This window comes from Anolis sagrei, chromosome 12 (genome assembly GCF_037176765.1).
Source record: "Anolis sagrei isolate rAnoSag1 chromosome 12, rAnoSag1.mat, whole genome shotgun sequence".
Lineage (NCBI taxonomy): Eukaryota > Metazoa > Chordata > Lepidosauria > Squamata > Dactyloidae > Anolis > Anolis sagrei.
In genome coordinates, this window is record NC_090032.1 from 3,194,720 (window position 1) to 3,212,738 (window position 18,019).

Sequence of the window (18,019 nt, forward strand, 5' to 3'; positions counted from 1 at the left end):
GCTAAAAAACCTCCAAATGGGACAGGGGGAACTTCTGAAGCTTCCCTCTCCCTCTGTTGTTGACTGTTGGTGTGATAATTATAATTTTTTTTCACTGATTAAACAAACAACAGCTATAAAACTTGCCCCAGACATGCGGAAATAATAACGTAATGTTTTCGAAATGATTTCGAAACGAATACGAAACGAATACGACGCAATTACGAAATGAATTGAAAATTTCGTTTCGTTTTTAAGATGCTCCTGAATGGTTCGTTATCGCTTCGTAACCAAAAAAAATAACGAATTTTTAACAAATTACGAAATTACGAAACGAAACCGCCCAGCCCTAGTGGATATGTATGTGTATGAGTATATGTATATATGTGTGTGTTTGTGTGTGTTTGTGCATATATGTGTGCGTGTGTGTGCGCGTGTGTATGAATGTATGCATGTGCATATGTACATGAGTATTCACTCATATATGTATATAAAATTTATATATATATGTGTGTGTGTGTGTGTGTGTGTGTATTTTTTGGGTTTTTAAGTCTGTTCTGCTGGGGTTTTGTGTGTGTATTTATGGGTGATGGACACTTGTTGGACTGTTAGGTGTGTTGTGTCCAAATTTAATGTCAATTCGTCCAGTGGTTTTTGAGTTATGTTAATCCCACAAACGAAATGTAATGTTCATTTGTGGGATTAACATAACTCAAAAAACACCGGATGAATTGACACGAAATTTGGACACAACACACCTAACAGTCCAACGAGTGTCCATCCTCATTCATATAGATGAATGAGTATCGTTGCTATGGAATATTGGGATTTGGTGAGTCTAAATTCCAACAACTACAACTCACAAATGACAAAATCAATCATCCCTCCCGCCCCAAACCCCACCAGTATTCCAATTTGGGCGTATTGGGTATTTGTGCCAAATTTGGTCTGGTGGATGAGAATACATCCTGCATATCGAATATTTACATTACGATTCATAACAGTAGAAACATTACGGTTATGAAGAAGCAATGAAAATAATGTGATGGTTGGATGTCACCACAACATGAGGAACTGAATTCAGGGGTCGCGACCAGGGGCGGCTCAACCATTACGCAAAGTAAGCCTTTGCAGTAGAGTTGATTTTCCCAGGGGCGTTCTTGAGGCGCTCTTGGGGGAAAATAGACCTTGACATATGCGAGTTGTCTTGTTCACCTACAATCAAAGAGCATTCTGAACTCCACCAATGATGGAATTGAACCAAATATGGCACACAGAACTCCCACGACGAACAGAAAATATATATCAGTGATTGGTTGGGGGGTTGGGGGGCACCAAAATACTGTTTGCTTACCATTGAAAATTACGTAGGGCCACCTTTGGTCACGACCAGGGGCGGCTCGTCCATTACGCAAAGTAAGCGATTGCGGTACACTTTTTTTGCCAGGGGCGCAGAGGCGCCTCTGTAAATGCCCCTCGACCGCCATCTGGAGCAATGGATTCAATTTTATATGCGAAATGCAATCTGGTTCTATCTCAAGACTCTGAGAATGTCGGTGTTGGGGTGCAATAGTAAGTTGCTGGGGATTCAGAGGACAAGGGGGGGATGATGGGTTTTCCATTGATCAGGGTGATCAGAAGGCCTCAGATCAGAGAGAAGTGCAAGCAGCTGCAGAGGAGATGGGGATGTTTGGGATTGCAAAGTCCATTAGGCATGGTTAGGTTCGGTTGGAATCTTCGTAATTTGGAATAAATTTGGAAAGATTTGCTTTTTGAAGCAATTTCAAAGTTTTTAAGGAGACCAGAAGTCCCTTTGCCCTTCCGAAGCTTTTACTGCCATTTCTGTTCCAAGGCAGTATGCAGGGGCGGCTCAACCATTACGCAAAGTAAGCATTCGCAGTATAGTTGATTTTTCCCAGGGGTGCTCTTGAGGCGCTCTTGGGGGGAAATAGACCTTGACATATGCGAGTAGTAGTTACTGGGATGTATAGTTCACCTACAATCAAAGAGCATTCTGAACTCCACCAATGATGGAATTGAACCACCAAATATGACACACAGAACTCCCATGGCGAACAGAAAATATTAGGGCTGGGCGGTTTCGTTTCGTTAATTCGTAATTCGTTAATAATTCGTTAATTTTTTAAATTACAAAACGATAACGAACCATTCTGGAGCAATTTTTAAAAAAAACAAATTTTTAAATAGTTTTGTAAATGCTTCGTATTTCGTTATTGTATGCGTTTCGTTATTGTTTTGAGGTTTTTCGTTATTATTTCCGCATGTCTGGGGCAAGTTTTATGGTTGTTTTTTGTTTAATTAGTGAAAAAAAATTATAATATCACACCAACAGTCAAGAACAGAGGGAGAGGGAAGCTTCAGAAGTTTTTGGAGGTTTTTTAGCGTATTTCGCGGTCGCGGTCGCCATTAACGAATCGATTCGTTATTGTTTCGGAAATCGATTCGTTAATGTTTTGTAATTTTTTTCACATTTACGAAATTTCGTAAATATCGAACTTTTTAAAAGGAAAATTTTGTAATTATTTTAAATAACAAAACGCAAAAACCCCAAAAAAATGAATCGATTTTAGAAACAAATTTTTCCGTTGTTACCCAGGCCTAGAAAATATATATCAATGATTGGTTGAGGGGCGCCAAAATATTGTTTGCTTACCATTGAAAATTACCTAGGGCCGCCTTTGGTCGCGATATTAGGAAGGTTGAGAAACACTGCTTTAAAGGCAAAATGAAGCTGGCAAAAAAGGTGCATTCGAATGTCATGGAGCATCCAGTTGCCACCAAGCTGGTTGGAAAAGAAGAAGAAAAAAGAGGACCTTGGAAGGGGTAGTTCTCAAAAGCTCCATAACTGCTGAGATCAGCCACAATGCACGCAAAACGCACAGGGTGGAGCCGTACAAATGTCCTATATGTCTCCCAAAGCAGTTGCTCTACTCACAGGGGTGGCTCAACCCATTACACAAAGTAAGCCTTTGCAGTAGAGTTGATTTTGCCCAGGGGCACTCTTGAGGCGCTCTTGGGGGGAAATAGACCTTAACATATGCGAGTTGTATTGTTCACCTACAATCAAAGAGCATTCTGAACTCCACCAATGATGGAATTGAACCAAATATGGCACACAGAACTTCCACAACGAACAGAAAATATATATCAGTGATTGGTTGGGGGGTCGGGGGGCACCAAAATACTGTTTGTTTACCGTTGAAAATTACCTAGGCCCGCCTTTGGTCACGACCAGGGGCGGCTCGTCCATTACGCAAAGTAAGCGATTGCGGTACACATTTTTTGCCAGGGGCGCAGAGGCGCCTCTGTAAATGCCCCTCGACCACCACTTGAGGAGCGCCCACTCGGCTCCACCAATGATGGAATTGAACAACCAAATATGGCACACAGAACTCCCACGACGAACAGAAAATATATATCAGTGATTGGTTGGGGGGGGGGGCGCACCAAAATACTGTTTGCTTACCATTGAAAATTACCTTTGATCACGACATTAGGAAGGTTGAGAAACACTGCTTTAAAGGCAAAATGAAGCTGGCAAAAAGGCGCATTTGAATGTCATGGAGCATCCAGTTGCCACCAAGCTGGTTGGAAAAAAAGAAGAAAAAAGAGGACCTGGGAAGAGGTAGTTCTCAAAAGCTCCATAACTGCTGAGATCAGCCACAACACACACAGAAGGCACAGGGTGGAGCCCTACAAATGTCCTATATTAAAGCCGAGTTGTGGCGAGGTGGCTGATGGCTGTAAACAGGGAGGCAGGCAATTAAAGCAATTTGAGGCGAGCGTGATGCAAGCGGCAAAATTGGCATCATATGAGCCGAAGGTGTTTCCTAGCCTGGAGGCCTCGGAACGGATGATATAAGAACTCTCTCTCCCTCGCGCTCCGGCAGCCATACCTACAGAGGCCCGTGGAAGGAACAGGTAAGGCCCGTTGGAAGTCAAGGTGGGCATTTCATGAAGATCCTGAGATATCTACTTGGGGTTATGGCCTTGTGCTTCGAGGGGTGGTCCTATTAGGTTGGGAGGAGATTCTTCCCAATCAAGTATGTACAATATTCAGCCCTCCAGGTGTTTTGGACTTCATCTCCCACAATTCCTAGGAATTGTGAGAGCCGAAATCCAAAAGACCTGGATGGCCAAAGTTTGCCCATGCCTGGTGTATAGGACAGTGAAATAATCTGCAAACATGCTACCCAACTAGAGTAAACCTTCAAATCAAAAGGATGTCGTTCTCTGCTCATTTTCTTCCAAAACCGTGGTCCCCGAACTTCAATCTTCTACTCGTTTTGGTCTTCAGGTCTCCGATTATTGCATAAATAGATGACTCAATGGGAAAAACAAAGTTCACAAAGGTTTCTAATCTTTCAAAAAAAGTATTATTATTATTATTATTATTATTTTAATATATGCCTTTGGTAATTTTGAAAAATGCCTCCATCTTAATAATCTATTCCTTTACTATTACTATTCTGCTATTTATTGTTATTATTATTAATATTATTAATTAATAATATTAATATTATTAATATTAATATATTATTATTATTATTATTATTATTATTATTTTAATATATGCCTTCGGTAATTTTGAAAAATGCCTCCATCTTAATAATCTATTCCTTTACTATTACTATTATGCTATTTATTATTATTATTGTTATTATTATTATTATTATTTCTTGCTGTTTGGTAGCCCAGGTTTGTTTTCTGTAGAATTACTGATAGTGGGATCATTGCAATGATGAACAGCAATAGTGACAGTGAGTCTCCCTGGTTTTCACAAACCCCGATGGCATCTAGACATTTGATAATCCAATAGGACCTTGGCCTGCACTTAAACCCAATCAGCGCTGACAAAATACAACAGCCAGCAGAGTGATCTCGTCTGCTGTGGACTCATCTTGTTGTGTTTCAAATAATAATAATAATAATAATAATAATAATAATAATAATAATAATGGGATCTGCACGCACTATTAGTCGATACATCACACAGTCCTAGACACTTGGGAAGTGTCCGAAATGTGATCCAATACAACAGCCAGCAGAGTGATCTTGTCTGCTGTGGACTCATCTTGTTGTGTTTCTATTATTATTATTATTATTATTATTATTATTTCAATATATGCCTTTTGTAATTTTGAAAAATGCCTCCATCTTAATAATCTATTCTTTTGGTACTATTACTATTATACTACTTATTGTTGTTATTGTTATTATTATTATTATTATTATTATTATTATTATTTCTTGCTTTTTGGTAGTCCAGATTTGTTTTCTGTAGAATTACTGACAGTGGGATCATTGCAATTATGAACAGCAAGGGTGACAGTGAGTCGCCCTGGAAAATTCCTCTCTTGATGCTAACAGTTCCATAGCTTTCGTCACCCACAAACAACTCAGTTTTTCATTGTTTCATTGCATTTTCGGTGAACTTTCCAATATTTTCACAAACCCCGATGACATCTAGACATTTTATATTCCAAGAAGACCTTGGCCTGCACTTAAACCCAATCAGCGCTGATAAAATTACCATCTGTCAGCTGCAAAAGGCTACCCTACTGGGATCTGCACACATTATTCACCGATGCATCACACAGTCCTAGACACTTCAAGTCCCATCATCCATGGTCCATCCTCCTACAAACAGCACCAGGTTGTAGAGTTGTCAGGAGTCAATTTCTGGCAGCACGAAGACATCACAAATTCCCTCCGTGACATCCTGACTGAATCATCCTGGCTGCCTTTTTTCTCTGTGACATTTTGAAGCCAGCAGAGGACGCTGGAAACCTTGTATTGGAACTTGTGAAGCAACAAGCTCTAAGAAGGAAACTGAGAAGAGGGGGGAGATGGGCAGGAAAGATGTATAAAAGGAAGTGGTGGTGGGAAAAAGTCAGTAGTGTCTTTCTTTGCTGCAGAGATACATGCAATATATCCATTTCAAAGCAAAACCGGCTTGTGAGTGATCATTTAATATTGCTATATAAAACCTACAGTCTTACAAGAGTGGGTCTTGCGGACTCTGTGTGCCGAGTTTGGTCTTGATCAGAGTTGAATGAAGGCTGGCATCACTTGAACTGTCCTGGCTCGATGCTGTGGAATCCTGGGATTTGTAGTGTGGCGAGACACCAGCACTTTTTGGCAAAGAAGGCAAAAGACCTTCTAAGCCAGTGGTTCCCAACCTTTTTTGTTTTTGACCAGGGACTACTCTCCAACATGAGTTCCAAAAGGGTTACAAATCAGTTTTTGGTCAACGTTAGATTCGGTTTGGTTATTTGGGGTGCTGATTCAGAAAATTGCATTGGATAGACCACCTCAGCTCTGAACTAGTAGGGCTGGGCGGTTTTGTTCGTTAATTTCGTAATTTGTTATTAATTCGTATTTACATTAGCTTACGATCCGATATTGAGCCATGCAGGAATAGTGTGAGGAGTAATTAAGATTCGAAACAATTTTTTCAATTTATTTCGTAATTGTTTCGTTATTATTTCGAAATTATTTCGTAATTATTTCGTAATTATTTTCGCATGTCTGGTGCAAGTTTTATAGTTGTTGTTTGTTTTATCACACCAACAGTCAACAACAGAGGGAGAGGTAAGCTTCAGACGTTCCTCCTGTCCCATTTGGAGGTTTTTTTAGCATATTGCGCAATCTTGTCCGCCATTAACGAATCAATTCGTAATTTTACGAAATTTCGTAAATTTCAAAATTTTTTAAAGGGAAATTTCGGAATTATTAAAAAAAACGTTTATTAAAAAAAACAAAACGAGTTTAGAACCAAATTTTTCCGTGCTTACCCAAGCCTATTACAAATCAGTTTTTGGTCAACGTTAGATTCGGTTTGGTTATTTGGGGCACTGATTCTGAAAATTGCATTGGATAGACCACCTCAGCTCTGGCCTAGTCTTTATTTCATTCTTTTTTTGTGTCTCCCTTCATTTTCAGATTTATTTCGCAGAGCATGACCATGGTTTTCCCTGGAGAACTTTCCGGGTGTAATACAACCTATGCTACCAGTCTCCCACCGTCAACGCTTTTAATACAACCACCATCCTACATGACAGAGACAATGCTGACAGACCTGGAGATCATCCTCCCAGAGCCATCGCCATTTGACAATCCAGAATGCGGTTACCATAATTACCACGTGCCTCCCCCGTACTGTCACCTGCCTCCTGAGCCACTGTTCCTTGCCTCTTTTCTTACTGTGTTGCATCAGGTGTAAGCTTTGTGAGCAGCCCTGCATCTTTCAACCTGCCTATTTCTGGCGAGGAAGTGGTGAGAAAAGGGGGCCCAAGTGAAGAAACTGATGGAGGTGGAGGAAGTTAGGCTTTTTGGTGAGAGGGGGATACAATGTAAATCTGAGCTCACAAAGTTTATGGAGACCAGAAGTTAAAGACAAAGATCAGTAGCCCTTGTCCTTTTTTGTACGTTAACAGAGTAAGCGTTTTGGGGAGACATGGAAATAATACAATGGATACTGTGAATTATAGTTTCACCCTGAGTCTTTTTTGCTTCTTTTTTTCTTTTGCAATGGGGCAAATTAATTGGTTACACATTCTGGAAGACATGACTGAAAGGGCAGAATGAAAAGGAGGTAAAGAATCCTGGGCCCATAACCTGTTAGAGTACATGCAGCATTTTGAGAGCTTAAGAAGCAAACACAACAATGGCTTTACTGTAGGAACTCTATTATAAGGTAGCAACATTACTGATAGTGATGATCTAACCTAGCTACCTCTTGTAGAGTTGAAAGTGGACTCATAGGAAGAAGAAGCAGAGAAACATCGCTAGATTTATCATATAGCAATGATCTAACCTAGCTACTAGGCTTGGGTGATCCAAAAAAAGGTTCAAAACACGTTTCAAATGTAGGGGGCGCTAGCTATTTGATTTTGAAATTATTTCCGAAATTTTCTTGAAAAAAAGATCGGAAATATCAGGAAATACGAATTGCTTCGTTTGCTTCTTTAATGGAAGGTGCCCCTCCCTCCCTCCAGAACCATTAAAATCCCACAGTTTCCCTTCCTTCCCTTCTGGCGAGCTGTGATGCAGAGGGACGGGGTGGGCATGGCTATGAACAGCTCGGCAATGCAAAGAGGGATGAGGTGGGCGTGGCTAAGAACAGCTCTTCCTGAAGGCCACACCCCCAGTGGCCTTCAGGTAGAGCTGTTCTTACACATGCCCACCTTGTCCCTCTTTGCATCGGCGGGCGTGCAAAGCCACATCCGAAAATAATTCCGAACAATGGGGAAGTTGTTTCAGTTCGGAATTGTTCCTCCTACTATTCCTGCATGGCTCGAAATTGGATCAAAAGGTAATTAAATCCGAATTAATTACAATTTTTGAACCTTACAAACGAACTTACCCAAGCCTACTAGCTACATCTCATAGGAAGAAGGAGTGGAGAAACATCTCTAGATTTCTCATATAGCAGTGATCTAACCTAGCTAAATCTTGTAAAGTTGAAAGAGGACGCATAGGAAGAAGAAGTGGAGAAACTTCCCTAGATTTATCATATAGCAGTGATCTAACCGAGCTACGTCTTGTACAGTTGAAAGAGGACCTATAGGAAGAAGAAGTGGAGAAACTTCCCTAGATTCATCACATAGCAATGATCTAACCTAGCTACGTCTTGTATAGTTGAAAGAGGACTCATAGGAAGAATAAGTAGAGAAACATCTCTAGATGTTTCATATAGCAATGGTCTAACCTAACTACATCTTGTAAAGTTGAAAGAGAATTCATAGGAAGAAGAAGTGGAGAAACATCTCTAGATGTATCATATAGCAATGAGCTAACCTAGCTACATCTTGGAAAGTTGAAAGAGGACTCATAGGAAGAAGAATAAGAGGAGAAACATCTCTAGATGTTCATATAGCAATGGTCTATCCTAACTACATTTTGTAAAGTTGAAAGAGGATTCATAGTAAGAAGAAGTTGAGAAACATCCCTAGATTTATCATATAGCAATGATCTAACCTAACTACATCTTGTAAAGTTGAAAGAGGACCCATAGGAAGAAGAAGTGGAGAAACATCCCTAGATTTATCACATTTATCACAGAGGTAAAGGGACAATTCAGGTCACTTAGACCATCTAAGTCTATTACTACATCCCAATGTGAGATATCCTCCACTCTTCAGAGCAAAACATTATTACATTTCCAACATCATCAGCAGAAATCCCAGTATTGTATTTTCTGAGAGACCTTGGTTTGTATACTTAATGTCTTACCAGTCCATAGAGGTGCAAAGGGACCCCACGGTCAACTACTTCAACCCACTGTTGATACACTAAAGTGCCTTGGAAAGATGGCCACTGAACTTGTATTCAGGAAAACTTCAATGAAATGAGAAACTGCTGACTTCAGATGTTGTCCTTCTCACTGTTGAACAACTCTTACCATTAGATAGTTTGATATACAATCAACTGGTTTGGGTCCTCAAATCAATCTTGAGGACAACACTTCTACTAACTTGAAGATGGATAGCGTATCATATCTTATTCTACTGTTCTCCAAGATAACCAACCCACACGTTTATCCATTCCTACCCATCATTAAAGTGTGGTTCGTTCATCAATGAGACAAACTACTTCTGAGTGTGTTATGTTGCTTTTAAGTTGTGTAAGGAGGAACTCATGTTGCATCAACCAAATCCAACAGTTCTGGCCAATTCTCTTTGGAGAACATTCAGTTAAGTCTGTACGTTGCCAAAGGTGAGCTACAGAAAGTATCCTTTTGGTGAGTTGCCATTAAGTGCATCTATTCCAGTGTTTCTCAACTTGGGGGTCGGGACCCCAGGGCGGGTCTTGAGGGGGTGTCAGAGGGGTCACCAAATACCTTCGGAAAACACAGTACAGTGTTCTTTCACTTATTTTGGGGTTACGTTCCAGGACCTCCCGCGATACGTGAAAATCCGCGAAGTAGGGACACTATATTAATTGTAATATTTATACATCATTTATACATTAAAAATTACATTAGTTTTCATATTTGTACATTATTTATATTTATGTAATATTTACACTTTATTTATACATTAAGGAATGAGCAAAACAAAGCGACACCAACCTCCCTTTCTGAGGCTCGTTGTAATGTAAATATTTTAAATGCATTTTTTTCTGAAAATCCGCAAAACAGCGAGTTTGCATAAAGCGAACCATAAAGTAGTGAGGCAACACTGTATTTTTATTTATTCTGTTGGTTGTGGGGGTTCTGTGTGGAAAGTTTGGCCCACTTCTGTCATTGGTGGGATTCAGAATGCTCTTTGATTGCAGGTGAACTATAAATCCCAGCAATTGCAACTCCCAGATGTTAAAGTCTATTTCCCTCAAATTCCACCAGTGTTCACATTTGGGCATATTGAATATTCGTGCCTAGTTTGGTCCAGATTCATCACTGTTTGAGTCCACAGTACTCTCTGAATGTGGGTGAACTACAACTCCAAAACACAAGATCAATGTCCACCAAACACTTCCAGGATTTTCTGTGTGCCAAGACTGGAGTTAATAATGCTCTTTGATTGTAGGTGAACTATAAATCCCAGCAACTACAACTCCCAAAAGTCAAGGTCTATTTCCCCCAAGCTCCACCAGTGTTCACATTTGGGCACATTGAGTATTCATGCCAAGTTTGGTCCAGATCCATCATTGTTTGAGTCCACAGTGCTCTCTGGTTGTAGGTGAACTACAACTCCACAACTCAAGGTCAATGCCCACCAAACCCTTCCGGTATCTTCTCTTGGTCATGGGAGTTCTGTGTGCCAAGATTGGTTGAATTCCATTGCTGGTCCAATCCAGAATGCAGAAAGCCAATGGGATTTTGGCCTTTATAGTATCTAGATCCAGGGAAGTCATGCTCACCATGCTCTATTCTGCCTTGGTTAGACCACTTTACCTGGAATACTGTGTCCAATTCTGGGCACCACAATTGAAGAGAGATGTTGACAACCTGGAATATGTCTAGAGGAGGGCGACTAAAATGATCAACAGTCTGGAGAACAAGCCCTATAGCCTGCAGAAGAGAAGGCTGAGAGGAGACATGATAGCCATGTATAAATATGTGAGGGGAGGTCATAGGGAGCAAGCTTGTTTTCTGCTGCCCTGGAGACTAGGACGCAATGGAACCATGGCTTCAAACTACAAGAAAGGAGATTCCATCTGAACATTAGGAAGAGCTTCCAGACTGTGAGGGCTGTTCAGCAGTGGAACTCTCTGCCCCAGAGTGTGGTGGAGGCTCCTTCTTTGGAGGCTTTTAAGCAGAGTCTGGGTGGCCCTCTGTCGGGGGTGCTTTGAATGCAATTTTCCTGCTTCTTGGCAGAATGGGGTTGGACTGGATGGCCCATGAGGTCTCTTCCAACTCTAGGCTTCTATTTTTCTACAACGCCCTCTTCCAACCCCACAAGTACTGAAATTTATTTATTATTTATTATTTATTTATTTCTTGCACTTATTGACCGCCCCTCTCAGCCCGAGGGCGACTCGGGGCGGTGAACAATAAACAAAGAAGACAGTGTACAGTGAGCCGACAATACTAACCAGACAAATACAACATAACATATACTTATACTAAAAATCCGCTTCGTCAGGTCCTGGGGTCATAGCCAAAATTCGTAGTCCTAGTTCAATTCATTGTCATTCAAATACACTCAGTTGAAGGCCTGCTCGAAGAGCCATGTTTTCAGGCTCCTACGAAAGGCCAACAAGGAGGGCGCCTGTCTAACTTCAGCAGGGAGGGCGTTCCACAGCCGGGGGGCCACCACCGAGAAGGCCCGCTCCCTCGTCCCCGCCAGACGTGCCTGTGAGGCAGGCGGGACCGAGAGAAGGGCCTCCCCGGATGATCTCAAGGCCCTCGTGGGCTCATAGGCCGAGATGCGGTCTACAAGGTATTTTGGGCCGGAACCGTTTAGGGCTTTGTAGGATAACACCAGCACCTTAAATTGGGCCCGGTTGCAGATCGGCAGCCAGTGGAGCTGGGACAGCAGGGGCGTTGTATGCTCTATACATATTGGGTATTGGGTATTTGTGCCAAATTTGATCCAGTGAATGAAAATACATCCTGCATATCAGATGTTTACATGCTGATTCATAACAGTAGCAAAATTACAGTTAGGAAGTAGCAACGAAAATAATTTTATGGTTGGGGGTCACCACAACATGAGGAACTGTACTAAGGGGTTGCAGTACTAGGAAGGTTGAGAACCACTGATCTATTCTATCTGCTTTAGCTAAGCAAGACATATGTAGAATCGAAGATATGTGTGTAGGAGAGGGAGCATCACCCCTGTCCATGTCCCTCTTATAACCGAAAGGAGAAAACACAAGAGATTGCATCCGATTGCTGAAATAAAGCTTTATTGCAGAAGGGAGGGACAGCCAAGATATTCTGAGGCCAGCAGTTACAAATCAAAGTGAATCCACAGGGAAAATATGCAAATTGTTTACCAAATTATTTCTCCTTTGTTGAGGTCTTGTTGGAGACCTCCACAAGACCTTGTGGAGGTCTTGACAACAGATGGTGACAACAAGGTGGCGGAATAGCCAGAGACCACATTCAATGGACAAACTGTTCCTTGATTCTCCATACAGTTGGTCCAGGAGGTCCTTGGAAGACACCAAGCCAGATGGGAGAGTGTAGCAAAGCAGCGTAGCAAAACAATAAGGTAGAGCTGGAGATCAGGATACATGAGCATCAGCTTATCCAAGGTTGGAAGAGAGAGGCTCAGTTGTCCTGAAATCTGCAAGATCATCAGTCCTAAATCCATACATCATGTTGATCCGTTGCCAGGGGTTCCAATGGGTGCCGTAGTCTCCTTCTTTTTTAGCAGGGTCTGCAATATCCAGCAGAACCAGACAATCCACCAAGAGCACCAAAATATCCACCAGAATAACCTGGATATTCACCAACACAAGGACTTCTTCCTCCCACTTTTGTAGAACTACTATAGTGGACAAGTGGACCAGGCATGGTGACATTAAAACATTGTGGTTGAACCCAGACTTCACAGTCTGGGAGTTTGGCAGAGCATCCCTCAGCGATTGTGTTGGATGACCCTCCTCTGATGCCAAGGGTACTCAAGCCACTATAGCCGAAAGAGCCAGAGGAGCTGTATGGGTAACAGGATGTAGTGTTGTATGAAGGGATATAGCAGGATGGCTGGTAGCAGGACATCTTGGAAAGATGAGGAAGCACCTGAAATGAGAGAGTGGATTGCATCAATGGAAAAGGGTAGGATGTAAATCAGTGGTTTCCAAAGTGTGGTCCTTGGACTACCAGTGGACTACAAAAACAAAAATATGGTCCACAGCCTCACAACTACTACACTATTGCCTCAGGTGGTTTCCAACCTGTGGTCCTTGGACTACCAGTGGTCTACAAGAACGAAAATATGGTCCACAGCCTCACAACTACTACACTATTGCCTCAAGTGGTTTCCAACCTGTGGTCCTTGGACTACCAGTGGTCTACAAGAACGAAAATATGGTCCACAGCCTCACAACTACTACACTATTGCCTCAAGTGGTTTCCAACCTGTGGTCCTTGGACTACCAGTGGTCTACAAGAATGAAAATATGGTCCACAGCCTCACAACTACTACACTATTGCCTCAAGTGGTTTCCAACCTGTGGTCCTTGGACCACCAGTGGTCTACAAGAACGAAAATATGGTCCACAGCCTCACAACTACTACACTATTGCCTCAAGTGGTTTCCAACCTGTGGTCCTTGGACTACCAGTGGACTACAAGAACGAAAATATGGTCCACAGCCTCACAACTACTACACTATTGCCTCAAGTGGTTTCCAACCTGTGGTCCTTGGACTACCAGTGGACTACAAGAACGAAAATATGGTCCACAGCCTCACAACTACTACACTATTGCCTCAAGTGGTTTCCAACCTGTGGTCCTTGGACTACCAGTGGACTACAAGAACAAAAATATGGTCCACAGCCTCACAACTACTACACTATTGCCACAAGTGGTTTCCAACCTGTGGTCCTTGGACTACCAGTGGACTACAAGAACAAAAATATGGTCCACAGCCTCACAACTACTACACTATTGCCTAAAAACCATGTGGCAACAAGAATGACTAGTATTGCAGCAGTATAAGAGGTCTCCCAATTGAATGAGATGGACTGCCTAGATCGGTGGTTCTCAAACTGTGGTCCTTGGACCACCAGTGGTCTGTAAGAATGAAAATATGGTTGGCGACCTCACCATTACTACAGCATTCCCTTGAAACCATGCAGCAATGAGAGCAATGGGTCTCACGAAACTCTCTTCTGGTGCTGAGGCAACGGGGATGTCAGGAAAGAAGAGGCTGACTACCCATGAAAGATAACTACTACCACATCAGCTCTAGATGGATTTCTGTAGGCAGGCAGATGGTGACAAGGGACTGAAGAAGGTAGTGGTCTCTCAATTGGATGAGATGAATTGTCTAGATCGGTGGTTACTGACCTGTGGTCTGTGGACCACCAGTGGTCCACAAGAATGAAAACATAGTCCACGGCATCACCACTACTACATCATTCCATCATAACCACGTGGCAACGAGAGCGACTGGTCTTGTGAAACCCTCTTATAGTAAAAGGGGATGGGGATGTCAGGAGGGGAGGGGATGACTGCCCATGAAAGATTACTACTACCACACCATCTCTAGATTATTAAATATGGATTTCTGTAGGAGGGCAGATGGTGACCACTAGGTGGCATATGTTCTGTATCAGAAACTAGAGCTGATGTAGTATATCCAATGCATTTTTTTTCTGACTCAGAACCCCAAATAACCAGATCAAATCCAAAGTTGACCAAAAACCGATTCGTAATCCTTTTGGTACTACTGTTGGAGAGTGGTCCCTGGTCTAAGTGGTCCCTGGTCAAGTGGTCCTTGGCCAAGTAGTCCCTGGTCCAAATAAAGGTTGGGAACCACTGGTTTAGAGGTCTCTCTTGCTTTCTCAAAAGGCAAGAATAAATCTGTGCTAAACTGTAGTCCTCAGTCTAGTTGACTTCAGGATACTTGGGCTGAAAATCACTCAACCCTGTTAGTACTCCGAATATCTTGCAGATATAACTACTGAGTCCTATACCAATGTGGAAGTGATTCCACATTGTGTTTCATCTGAACTTTACAAGACTGGTGAAACCTGCTGCAGTGGTGGAACACATTTACCACTGTTAGCCCACTTAATTTCAGAGCGTTTAACTTATTCGTGGATTTTTAACAAATTTACAATTTTTTTATAAACAACATTTTTAATAATAAAGAAAATCTGTTCCTGGTTTCAAAGTGTTATTTCCGGTTTAATTGTGTAGGCCTTACTTTGAAAGTAGTTGTTCCCCTCGGGAAACTTTGTTTTTGTGGCAGAAACTTCATTAAATTGGTGGAGACTCGACAAAGTAAAAGGTACTATAGGAAGATGTCCCTTGCTCAAAAACAAAGTTTTTTGCAGTGCAATAAACTTTTCCCATGTTTTTATGACAGAACCAATTAGAAAATGACATTTATAACCCAGGAACAAAAATCATAGAGTAGAATATTAACAAATGTATTGGAACTCTATCTGGCTACAAACCAATCTCCTCTTCGAATTGGGGCTTTCTGATGCAGATGCATCCTGGGAAATGTAGTTTAGGGCAGAGCCTTTTGAATTCTTTGGCATAGGGCTCCTCCCCTTACCAAACTACATTTTTCAGAGTTACCAAACTACATTTTCCAAAGTATGCTGTTCCCAAAATGCACTGCTCCCTCTTTTCATGGCTACTAATGCCAAAACTCTATTAATTCCAGACAGGCAAGCAGCCTTTTTGGCTTAATGGCTTTGCTTCCTTGCACTGAATATGGGGGCCTTCAGAGATTTACAAAACTAGAACAAAAAAGTATGGGGTAAGTTTCGAATCTAAAATATTTGGCGTGGGCCATGCAACCGCTTCGGATATGGCTTCCGACTTACAAAAGGAAGGAAGGGTAGAGAAGGAAGGAAGGAGAGAAGGAAGGAAAGAAGGAGGGAAGGAGAGAAAGAAGGAAAGGAAGAAGGGTAGAGAAGGAAGGAAGGAGAGAAAGAGGAAAAGAAGGAGGGAAGGAGAGAAGGACGGAAAAGAAGAAGGGTAGAGAAGGAAGGAAGGAGAGGAGGAGGGAAAGAAGGAGGGAAGGAGAGAAGGAAGGAAAGAAAGAAAGGTAGAGAAGGAAGGAGAGAAGGGGGGACGTAATGAAAAAAGTGAAAGAGGTAAGGAAGGAGAGAAGGAATGAAAGAGAGAAAGAGGGAAGGAAGGAAGGAAGGAAGGAAGGAAGGAAGGAAGGAAGGAGACAAGGAAGGATGGAACCAAAGAGCAAAGGAAGCAAGAAAAGAAACAGAGAAAGAAGGAAAGAGGGCGGGAAGAAAGGAAAGAGAGAAAGAAAGAAGGAGAGAAAGAGGGAGGGAAGGTTGGCCACAGCAACGCATGGCGGGTACGGCTAGTATCTATATACGATTTCCGACTCTTCCGAATTTTTTGCACATGCCTACTGGTCAACACGGATCCCCTGAAAGCCAAAGATGAGCTCCTGCATTCCTTTTGATGTCAATTTCTCTGCGTTTCATTCTTTGGACACAAAACTTTGGCTCAATGCAAATACTAAACTAAACCAAAACATAAAAAGCGGAGTATTTGAATATTGCGTGATGTCTCTTGCACGGAAATGTGATCTAAGTTCAGGATTGCTAGATTATCCTTGGAATTCATCACAATTTGTGCTTTTGACAAGTATTATTACCAACCTAGGTTTCTTAACTTTGAAAAAAATTAGCATAGACCAGCATAAACTGCTAAATCAGGGACTCTTTGGTCAGATAATTTCCCACCAAGGTCTTGAAAAACTATTCTTTCTCCATCTTTCCCCTTGAGGTCTTTGCAACCTTATAGTTTTTCAGACCTCCCATTCAGAGATGGGACGAGACTAAAACTTTCGTAGATTCTGAAAAACACAGCAAGTATTTGAAACACACAGAATGTTCTTAGGTTAAGGAGAGAAGACAAAAGACAAGATTGAAAGAGAAGGAGTCAAACCCAGCAAGCATCAGTAAGACACTTGTGGACGCTCACTTACCAAGTTCTCAGACGACTGTTGGGAAGAAGCTGAGAGGAGCTGTTGGAAGAGCCTTGGCTTTGGACTCCTTATATACAGTCCAGGGCGTGTTGAGTCAGCCCCCTGCCCTCTTTGAGGATCCCTCTTCCACCTGACTGGGCAACTGGGATATTGCCCCCTTTAATTTTCAAGGGAGGTATTAATTTTCAGCTTTGCAAATCCAAATGAAAAGACAGCCTTCCTTTTGGGAAGATTACAGGCCTGGTTTGGAAATATTATTAAATCCCAAAAAGCATTGTCAGCAAGGTTTAATTAATGGACAGGTCCTGATTTGTTATGTTTGTGTGAGAAGGTCCCAAAGTAGAGCTAGGAAAGACCCCTCTCTGGAAGGAAGAACATAAGCTGGCAGACCATCAGAGGAAGGCTCCTGATCCTTACCTCTATTTATTTATCTACTAGCTTGGGGACCCGGCGCTGCCCGGGTTAATAGAGAAAGGAATTGTATATCAAGGTTGGTGTTTATCAGTTATTTATATGGCTCACAGTGGTCTCAGGAAGTTAGTGAAGGTACTGTGAGTCCCATCATCTATGGTCCATCGTCTTCCAAACTGCACCAGGATGGAGAGAGGGTCATGGGGGCTCTGTGTGCTAAGTTTGGTCTTGATCAGTCATTGGATGAGGGTCACAGCAGTCTCAGAAAGTGAGTTAAGGTACTGCAAGTCCCATCATCCATAGTCTCCCTCAAACATCACCAGAATGTTGAGTTGGCCATGGGGGCTCTCTGTGCCAAGTTTGGTCTTTATTGGTATTTGGATGAATGTCACTGTGGTTTCAGGAAGTGAGTGAAGGCACTGCAAGTCCCATCATCCATTGTCCGTACTCCTCCAAACAGCACCAGGATGTAGAGTCTCTCATGGGGGCTCTGTGTGTCAAGTTTGGTCTTGATT

At 42.1% G+C, this 18,019-nt stretch overlaps 1 long non-coding RNA gene across 1 annotated transcript; it reads right to left on the reverse strand.

Moving 5' to 3' along the window:
• Positions 1–12,340: 12,340 nt before the first annotated feature.
• Positions 12,341–17,155, reverse strand: LOC137097703 (uncharacterized). The gene is made up of 2 exons (XR_010910372.1): positions 17,094–17,155; positions 12,341–13,195 (listed from the first exon to the last, which is right to left on the reverse strand). It is a non-coding gene; the product is annotated as an uncharacterized lncRNA (long non-coding RNA).
• Positions 17,156–18,019: the final 864 nt, after the last annotated feature.